This window comes from Syngnathus acus, chromosome 19 (genome assembly GCF_901709675.1).
Source record: "Syngnathus acus chromosome 19, fSynAcu1.2, whole genome shotgun sequence".
In the NCBI taxonomy this organism is placed as follows: domain Eukaryota; kingdom Metazoa; phylum Chordata; class Actinopteri; order Syngnathiformes; family Syngnathidae; genus Syngnathus; species Syngnathus acus.
In genome coordinates, this window is record NC_051103.1 from 1,282,430 (window position 1) to 1,292,622 (window position 10,193).

The 10,193-nt window shown below is 48.0% G+C and overlaps 2 non-coding genes across 2 annotated transcripts; both read left to right on the forward strand.

Annotated features, from left to right (window-relative positions):
- The first annotated feature begins 1,709 nt into the window (after positions 1-1,709).
- On the forward strand, positions 1,710-1,873 carry LOC119138849. The gene has a single exon (XR_005101257.1). It is a non-coding gene; the product is annotated as a U1 spliceosomal RNA (small nuclear RNA).
- A 917-nt stretch (positions 1,874-2,790) lies between these two features.
- On the forward strand, positions 2,791-2,903 carry LOC119138868. Its single transcript, XR_005101271.1, has one exon. It is a non-coding gene; the product is annotated as a U5 spliceosomal RNA (small nuclear RNA).
- The last annotated feature ends 7,290 nt before the right edge of the window (positions 2,904-10,193 follow it).

The following is a 10,193-nucleotide window of genomic DNA, read 5'->3' on the forward strand; positions in this document are numbered from 1 at the left end:
GCCCCCGGTGATGAGACCCACCAGAGTCGTGTCGTCGGCATATTTCACCACGCGGTTGCTACTGTAAGTCGCAGTGCAGTCATGCGTCAGCAGGGTGAAGAGCAGCGGACTGAGCACGCAGCCTTGGGGGGCCCCCGTGCTCAGCGTGATGCTGGCGGAGATTTTGTCGCCAACACGTACCACCTGAGGCCTCTGACAGAGGAAGTACAGTCGCGAGTTGCAGAGGTGGGTACTGAGGCCCAGCTTGTCGAGTTTGCAGATGAGTCGTTGTGGTACAATGGTGTTGAATGCAGAACTGAAGTCCACAAACAGCAATCTCACATACGAGTCCCTGCTCTCCAGGTGGGTGAGGGCTGAGTGGAGGGCAGAGCAGATGGCATCCTCAGAGGACCGTTTGGCTCGGTACGCAAACTGGAAGGGGTCTATGGTGGGGGGGAGAATGGATCTGATGTGCTCCATGACAAGCCGCTCAAAGCACTTCATGATGATGGGCGTCAGTGCCACGGGGCGGTAGTCATTGAAGCAGGACGGAGCAGGTTTCTTCGGCACAGGTACGATGGTGGCAGCCTTGAAACATGAAGGGACGATGGCCTGCTGCAGGGAAATGTTAAAGATGTCCGTGAAGACACCCATCAGCTCCCCAGCGCAGTCCTTCAGCGCTCGACCTTGGATGTTGTCAGGGCCCGCCACCTTACGCGTGTTGATAGCGGCAAGCGCCCTCCTCACGCTATCGCTATTCAGGCAATATATCAAAAAACATTTGTTATTTCAAAGTGCTCAGAAATACATATCAGATCATAAAGTTATAATAACCTTTGTCATTACCACCAATCAAAAATGTCTAATTATGTCTTCTTTACTGATTTGGTGTGTAGGCATAATTATATGCTTAAAATGTTTCTTTTATTGATTTAATATGTGAATATACTTGTCTGCTTATGTACTTTATTCAATGACGTTTGAGCATATATGTTTTTGTAGCTAGGCAGGACTTTTTGTATTTCGACCCCATTCCTTCACTATCATTGTTCCAAGAATTTTTATTAATTCTTATTCTCAATTTTGTCATTTTCAAAACTTGTTCAGAAAAAAATATATATATTCAGTGGTAATTTTAGGGTTTTCAGGTTAAAAGAGGCAATGCATGATAGGCATGTTTTTGCAGATATATTATTTTTACTTTATTTTTTATGGTTTGTTAAGGTTGCTGCCATCACCACTAGATGGCGACTAAGAAAAAGGAGGTGAACAAAGGCGTGGGGGTAGGGGCAACTAATGGTAGAAAAAGAAGCAAAGCATGATAGTAGTGTTTCTCAAGCTATTTTTTACTTAATTTATAATGCTTTGGTTTGGTAATGACCAAAGGTACTATTTAAACCAGGGGTCTCAAACTCCAGTCCTCGGGGGCCCCATTCCTACATGTTTTCCAAGTTTCCCTCGTTAAACGCACCTGATTCAATTATCAGGCTCCTGCAGAACGTGAGGATCAACTGATCATTTGAATCAGGTGTGTTTAACGAGGGAAACTTGGAAAACATGTAGGAATGCGGCCCCCGAGGACTGGAGTTTTAGACCCCTGATTTAAACAGTTCTACGAATCCTGTTTCATCCACTGAGTGTGTATGTGTGCCACACGTTTTTAGCAATTAAGCCCGTGACTGAAGATGGCGTGTGCGGTAAAGACGTCGGCCCAGCAACTTGTTTAGTTCATACTTACGTGGCAGGGGAGACGACATGATCAAGAAGGTGGTTCACCCAGGGTGAGGCTCAGCCATTGCACTCCGGTTGTGCTGACCTCTGCGAATTCCCCAAATGTGGGAATCTCGACTGCATTAATTCTGGTAGTGGGGGACTGCGTTCGCGTTCTCCGCTGGTCTTTCTGATTAAAAAAAAACTTACGCGCAGTAGTACGCACATGGAGTTTAGGTCTGCGATGCTGTGACACACTGAACACTTTTGAGCATGTTATTAACTGTACTCTGGAACTGTGCATTTGCTTGCTAAACTGTATTAACCAAATTAGTAAATGCAAAATAATATTTAATTACCACGTTCCCGACTCGTTATAAGATATGAACGTATCAAAACCTTTTTGTCGGCTGTAGGTCTGTCTTTTTAAGAATGTGCCCGATTGTTGTTCCTCATACATCACAAGTATGGATTTCTAGAAAACAACATTCTAAAGTAAAATGACAGATTTATATTCAAATGTCAAATATCGAACGCCACCATCGCAGTGGAGGTGAATTACACTCCAAACCATGCCAGCAACGTCAAAAGCCTCAATTATTCGCGGTACAAGAGAGATATAGAGCATTTCTGAAGTTTGAGAAATAATTTGAGAAATTACGATCGTATTTTGTTTCCCGATTTGTGTTGAATAAAGTTATGAAATTACAAATTTTCAAATAAAACACAGAAATGGGATCATTTCCCGTTCTCTCATACCAAAAGTACACGTACCAAGACATACAACTGTTTTTACCTTCAATACTCAAAATAGACGCCCAATCGATAGGTGACGCTGTTTGAAAGAAAGAGCGCCATCAGTGTTCGATCAGGTACCTACAATCCTGTGCGCCAACAATGTTTAAAGTAAAAAAGACATTAATGAACAAAAAAAAACTCGTTTAAACCTTCTATTTAGGTTGAGTCCTTCTAAGTATAGTAAATCTATGAACGTCTATTGTTTGTATTAGAAGGAATGGTTGCTGCAATTTGAGTGTGAGACCGCCTGTGAATTTGGTGAGACCAGCAGTGGGGTGGCCCGTTTTGACTCAGATTTTCAGATCACTCGTTTCTCTTCAGATCGAATAAATCTTTCGCCTTTTAATAAAGATTTCCGTGGGGAGGAACAATAAGAGTCTATCTCAATTTTTTTTATAATCTGTGAAAGCGGAGCATTCTTTCTCTGTGAAAATATCAATATTGCGACGGATAGCCATACTCCGTGCAACAGTCATACGTTCACATAATTCATACCGACACATATGTAAACATGTTCACATAAACAGAGAAATTATGCCAAGTGCAGACAATCCCGTTTAAACCCTTGTTTATTGTCCATCCATTTATCCATCCTATTCCGCTTATCCGGGTCAGGTCGCGGGGGCAGCAGCTTTAGGAGGGACTCTCAGACTTCCCTCTCCCCAGCCACTTCATCCAGCTCAACCCGGGGGACCCCAAGGCGTTCCCAGGCCAGCCGAGACACACAGTCTCCCCAGCACGTCCTGGGTCGGCCGCGAGGTCTCCTACGGGTGGGACATGCGCGGAACATTTCCTCAGGGAGGCGTCCAGGAGGCATCCTGATGAGATGCCCGAGCCACCTCATCTGGCTCCTCTCAACGTGAAGGAGCAGCGGCTTTACTCCGAGTACATCCTCCCGGATGACCGAGCTTCTCACCTTATCTCTAAGGGAGAGCCCGGACATCCTGCGGAGGAAACTCATTTCGGCCGCTTGTATCCGGGATCTCGTTCTATCGGTCACGACCAAAAGCTCGTGCCCATAGGTGAGGGTAGGAGCGTAGATCGACCGGTAAATTGAGAGCTTTGCCCTTTGGCTCAGCTCTCTCTTCACCACGACGGACCGGTACAGAGTCCGCATTACTGCCGACGCTGCACCGATCCGCCTGTCGATCTCGCGCTCCTTCCTGCCTCACTTGTGAACAAGAGCCCAAAATACTTGAACTCCTCCACTTGGGGCAGGATCTCATCCCCGATCCGGAGAGGGCATCCCGCCCTTTTCCGACCGAGGACCATGGCCTCGGATTTGGAGGTGCTGACACTCATCCCGACTGCTTCACACTCGGCTGCGAACCGCCCCAGTGAGAGCTGGAGATCACGGCTTGAAGAAGCCTAGAAATTCTGTCCATAAAAGTTATGAACAGAATCAGTGACAAAGGGCAGCCTTGGCGGAGTCCAACCCTCACTGGGAACTTATCCGACTTACTGCCGGAAATGCGGACCAAACTCTGGCATCTGTGATACAGGGACCAAACCGCCCTTATCAGTTGGCTCAGTACTCCCGAAGCACCCTCCACAGAACTTCCCGAGGGACACGGTCGAACACCTTCTCCAAGTCCACAAAACACATGTGGACTGGTTGGGCGAACTCCCATGCCCCCTGGAGGATCCTGCCGAGGGTTAGAGCTGGTCCACTGTTCCACGGCCAGGATGAAAGCCACACTGCTCCTCCTGAACCCGAGGTTCGACCTCCCGACGGACCATCCTCTCCAGCACCCCTGAATAGACCTTACCAGGGAGGCTGAGGAGTGTGATTCCCCTATAGTTGGAACACAACCTCCGGTCCCGCTTCTTAAAGAGGGGAACCACCACCCCAGTCTGCCAATCCAGAGGCACCGTCCCCGATGTCCACGCAATGCTGTAGAGGCGTGTCAGCCATGACAATCCCACAACAGCCAGAGCCTTTAAAATTTCTGGGCGGATCTCATCCACCCCCGGTGCCTTGCCCCCGAGGAGTTTTTTAATTACCTCAGTGAGTTCGACCCCAGAGATTGGAGTCCACCTCAGAGTCTCCAGGCCGTGCTTACACAATGGAAGGCGTGTCTTCTTCATTCGCAGTAATGCATGTAGTTCACGAGGCATATATGTGTCCCCTTTCAGCAGTCTCTATCCAACTACACAGTGTAGGTACCTATTAAAAGGGTAGTCCCGATGAACATGAAAGGCAAAGATCGATAATTCGCCAAGAACTTTCCAGGGTCATCATATGTACAACGGCTTGACAATTATATTAAAACTTTGGGATCGGAGGATACATAGCTGGTTTCCCCACCAGCAACCAGGTTAGTGCTGTCCGACACCGCCTTGTTTATAATGTAACAAAGAAGAAACAACTCGCAGAAGGCCTGGCAATCATCGACAAGAGCCAGCTATCCGGAAAGCAAAAATTGTGGTGCTAAAACTTCACATTGAACCAAAGGGACATGTGGCCACTGAAGATGAGCAACATCAACAGTGAACAGGCTGGACAGACTAAGCCAACTCCTACATTCGGTAATGGCTAGGTCTACCGAAAGGTTTCTCTGACACAGGCTTGTTCGGGGCAACCGCGCTGCAACTGCCGATCCAGTCCATACCTTGGGCTATGAGCAGGAGAAGGCCAGGTTCGTTCTTGAGCTAAAAGGATCCTTGGATCCTACTGTGAGAAATGCACCTGTGGCGCTATTGGCAGGCTTCAACATCAGGAAAGAATTGGCAAGGTGAAAGAAGGGAGAGCGGGGCTTGGCTGGGGAGAGCCTCCACGATTCTGGTCCAAGGCCATAAAGAAGGGGACCCCTGTGCAGCGCACCTAACGCCAGCCTACAGCACCTACTGTCAGGCTGCACTGACACAGGCACGCTACAGATGGCGCCACGACCCAGTCCTGACGAAGCTGGCCGAAGTTCTCGAGACCAGCAGAAAAGAGGCCAACAACCAGTCTGCAGCCATACAGCTCCCTGTCAGGTTTGTGAGGGCAAGGGAGAGCAGTCGAGACAATAGCCAACGAGGCAGTTTTCCGACAGCTGAAGTTCAATCGAATCAGGGAGAGCACGGACGCAGTTCCGCGCTCTCACAAGTTACGCAGTCGAGATTGAATTGAATTCCTTTATTGTCACGTTAACGCAGTGTTAACTGTGAAAATTAGTTCATACTAGGCATTCCATCTCAATGAGGACAGGAAAAGGGTTCTCCCTCGCCAGTACGCTGGCACCGCGTGCCCGGAGCCAAGAACGCCTTAAAATGAAGATGGATTTTTCATTCTTTTTGAGATTGGACCAAAATCTACTAAAATTAATTTTCTACAGTCTTCGAATTGGACTTTGTCAAATTTTAAGGAGAGAGGACTTCAGGCCAGCAGGAAAGGGAGATGCCATTTTCAAGGCGTGGTCCTTCTCCAGAAGGCCACCTATCTATTCAAACAGAGTTCGGATTTTGGAACAAAGGAGAAATGATCACTCCAACCAAATAGCATTTTAGACCCTTTGTCTCCCGTTTTGCTCTGAGTTTGGCGAGTGCAATTGTTGTCGTTCGAACTATTGAGACTTGTAATTCCTTTTCTTGCCTATTCATCAAATTTCTTCTTAATCCTTAATTCGGTTATCGATTATTTCGTATTAACTATGTTGAGCATGGTTTTATATGCAGTAATTAGAACTTTAAATTTTCTTTATTTCCCTATCGTAGTCATTCTTTAAATCCGTTCAATTCTTCTCAACGTGAAGACAGCTTTGGATGGAAGATGGCGGCGCACGCAGTTGCAGCGGCTCAGTGCTCTCCCGATCTACGCATTGTTTGTTTTTTGTTAGTACCCACTGTATGTCGATCATACACCACCTACAACCGGCAGGAGCTCCTCAGGATAGGTGTTTGCTGCGAGTTGAGTGTCGCAGCGGAGTTTCACCGCTCGAAAAACATACCGGAGGATATCATCAGGCGCCCCGGCTCCCCTTGGATCACCATCCCCGCTGGGAGGAAGCGAAGGTAGCGCAGAGAGAGGAGGCAAATACGAGGCTGCAAGGCCGGCGCGCTAACCAGGCTACGGAAACAGCCGTTCAAACCACCGCTCCCTAGCCTGTTTCTTACCAACGCCAGGTCTCTTGCTAACAAAATGGATGAACTAAGGCTACAGATGTCTGCGAACCAGACCGTGAAGGACTGCTGCACGGTACTGATCACCGAAACCTGGCTTCATCCACTCATACCGGACTCTGCTCTCGAGCTAGCAGGATACACCACACAGCGTCATGACAGGACTGAGAACTCCGGCAAGAGCAAGGGGGGGGGGGCTCTGTATGTACGTCAATAACAACTGGTGTACTAATATGGTGACTGTAGACAGTCACTGCTGCCCGAACCTGGAGTACGTGACTATTAAATGCAGGCCCTTTTACCTCCCTCGTGAATTTACCGTAGTCATGACGACTGTTGTTTACATACGTCCGGAGGCTAATGCTAAGCTAGCTATTGGACTATTACATGGCAGTATTAGCAGCCAGCTGAGCAGATATCCTGACGCAGTCCACATCATGGCAGGGGACTTTAATCATGTAGATTTGAAAGCAGCACTCCCTAGTTTCCATCAGCATGTTAAATGTGCCACTAGAGGAGTTAACACTCTGGACAAGGTCTACTCCAACATCAAGCTAGGCTACAGGGAAAACAGCTACCTCACCTGGGCCAGTCTGACCATATGTCACTGCTATTAATCCCGGCATATACCACCATCAGGAAATCAGCTCCTATCATCACTAAAACTGTTAAAACCTGGCCTGATGACGCCTCTCAGCAGTTGCAGGACTGCTTCGACAGGACTAACTGGGACATCTTCGAACACCGGGACTTGAACGTGTTCACAGACAGTGTTCTGTGTTATATCAAGCACTGCACAGACACTGTCACAGTGGACAAACCTATACGGATATACCCCAACCAGAAGCCCTGGATGACCCGGGAGGTACTTCGGCTGCTAGAGGAGAGGGACACCGCCCTGTCCCTCAGGTCTGAGGACGGGGCTCTCTACAGCACAGCCAGAGCCAACCTGAGGAGAGGCATCAGAGAGGCCCAGCTTGCCTACAAGAAGAGGATTGAGGATCACCTGGACAGCAACAACAGCAAGCAGGTGTGGCAGGGAGTCCAGCATCTCACCAACTACAGAACCACCATCGGAGCTGCTGAAGGGGACGCCTCACTGGCAGAGGTCCTCAATACCTTCTTTGCCCGGTTCGAGTCCGAGCCACCTGAAGCGGCCACATCACATCCCACAGACCGCAGCAGCTTCACCCTCACAGTGAAGGAGCACAAGGTGAGGCGCACGCTGCGGACCATCAACTCGAAGAAGGCTGCGGGTCCTGACGGCGTCACTGGGCGTGTCCTGAAGGACTGCGCAGATCAGCTGGCTGGAGTCTTCACAAAGATTTTCAACCAGTCCCTTACCGAGTCCACCGTCCCATCCTGTTTAAAATCCTCCACTATAGTCCCCCTGCCCAAGAAACGCCACATCACCAGCCTCAATGACTACCGGCCAGTCGCACTCACCCCGGTGGTCATGAAGTGCTTTGAAAAGCTGGTACGGGGTCACATCACAGCACTCCTGTTCAGAGGTTTTGACCCCCACCAGTTTGCCTACAGGGCAAATAGATCCACAGAGGACGGAGTAGCTACAGCCCTCCACGCTGCACTGTCCCACCTGGAGCAGCCGGGGAGCTATGTGCGGATGCTCTTCGTGGACTTTAGCTCTGCTTTTAACACCATCCTCCCCCACAGACTGGTGGACATAGTGGAGGGCCTGGGACTTCCACATAATACTTGCAGGTGGATTAAGAGCTTCCTGACGGGTCGCAGCCAGAGGGTGAAAGTGGGCCGTCATACATCCACACCTCTCAGTCTTGGTACCGGCTCCCCACAGGGCTGCGTACTGAGCGCACTGCTTTACACGCTCTACACACATGCATGCACCCCCGCCCACCGCAGCAACACCATCGTGAAATTTGCGGATGACACAACCGTGGTGGGGCTCATCTCAAAGGGGGATGAGTCTGCCTACAGGGACGAAGTGGTCCAGCTATCGGAGTGGTGCGGAGAGAACAATCTGCTCCTAAACATGGCTAAAACCCAAGAACTGGTCATTGATTTTAGGAGGAAAAATAAAACAGACATTCCACCACTTATCATCGACGGGGTCTGTGTGAAGAGGGTGTCCTCCTTCCGCTACCTGGGAGTCCACATCGAGGAGGACTTCACCTGGGGCGTGAACACCTCTGAGCTGCTTAAAAAGGCCCAGCAGAGACTCTACTTTTTAAGGGTGCTGAGGAGGCACAGCATTACACAGAGACTGCTGGTGTCCTTCTATCGCTGCTCCATAGAAAGCACTTTAACGTACTGTATACGTGTTTGGTACTCCAGCTGCACTGCTGCTCAGAGGAAAAAGCTCCAAGGGTTCATCAACACAGCACAGACGATCATTGGCTGCCCTCTCCCCACACTGGAAGACCTACACAGAACCCGCTGTCTCAAAAAAACACAGAACATTCTGAAGGACACTTCCCACGATGGCCACTCCCTTTTCGAACTGTTGCCATCAGGCAGACGCTACAGATTAATTAGGTCGAGGACTAGCAGATTCGCCAACAGTTTTTACCCTACAGCGGTAGTCACATTGAATGCAGCTAAACGTAAATGATTATGTCTGTGTATGTTCTTCTGTGGGTTTTTAGCTTGTTTTTTAAATCTTTTTATTCTATTTATTCTATTTATTTTTTATCGCATGCGCGGATCGGCTGGCACTTTTTAAATTTCGTTGTACATGTGACAATGACAAATAAAGATCTATTCTATTCTATTCTATTCTATTTAATCCATAACATCAGGAATTGTTAGATCTGGTTCGAAGTAGTTATCTTGAGCTCAGCTAGGGCTCTGAATCCAGTGATCTCAGTTCAAGTCTCGGTTGGACCTCAAATCTTGGTCATATACAGTCGTATGCAAAAGTTTGGGCACCCCTCATCATTTTCAAGATTTTCATTTATAAATCATTGGCTGTTTGCATCAGCAATTTCAGTTAAATATATCATATAGCAAACAGACACAGTGATATTTGAGAAGTGAAATAAAGTTTATAGGATTTGCAGATTTGTCAAGAAGAATGGTCAAATATACCTTCAACCAGAATCCAGACTCCCATTGAAAGCTAGAGGAAGTGTCTAGAGCAGTGGTTCTTAACCTTGTTGGAGGTACCGAATCCCACCAGTTTCTTATGCGCAATAACCGAACCCCTCTTTCGTGAATTTTTATTTTTATTTTTTCAAATTCAAGACATAGATGTTTTTTACTGGCGCACAACATGAGCCGTGCATACACAATGCATGAATTCACGACAAATGACATTCCAGCAAATCAGTGTGACTTCTGCTGTTGCCTTTGCGAGACCAGTTCAGATATGCGAACCGACTCACCGAACCCCTAGAGTTTGACCGAACCCAGGTTAAGAACCACTGGTTTCGAGGTTGTTATTTCTTCAAAAGGAGGATCTACTAAATATTGATGTCATTTTTCTGTTGGGGTGTCCAAATGTATGCACCTGCCTACTTTTGTTTAAATAATGATTGCACACTGTCTGCAAATCCTACAAACTTCATTTCACTTCTCAAGTATCACTGTGTTGATCACTGCCGTCATTTCCCATGCATGGATTC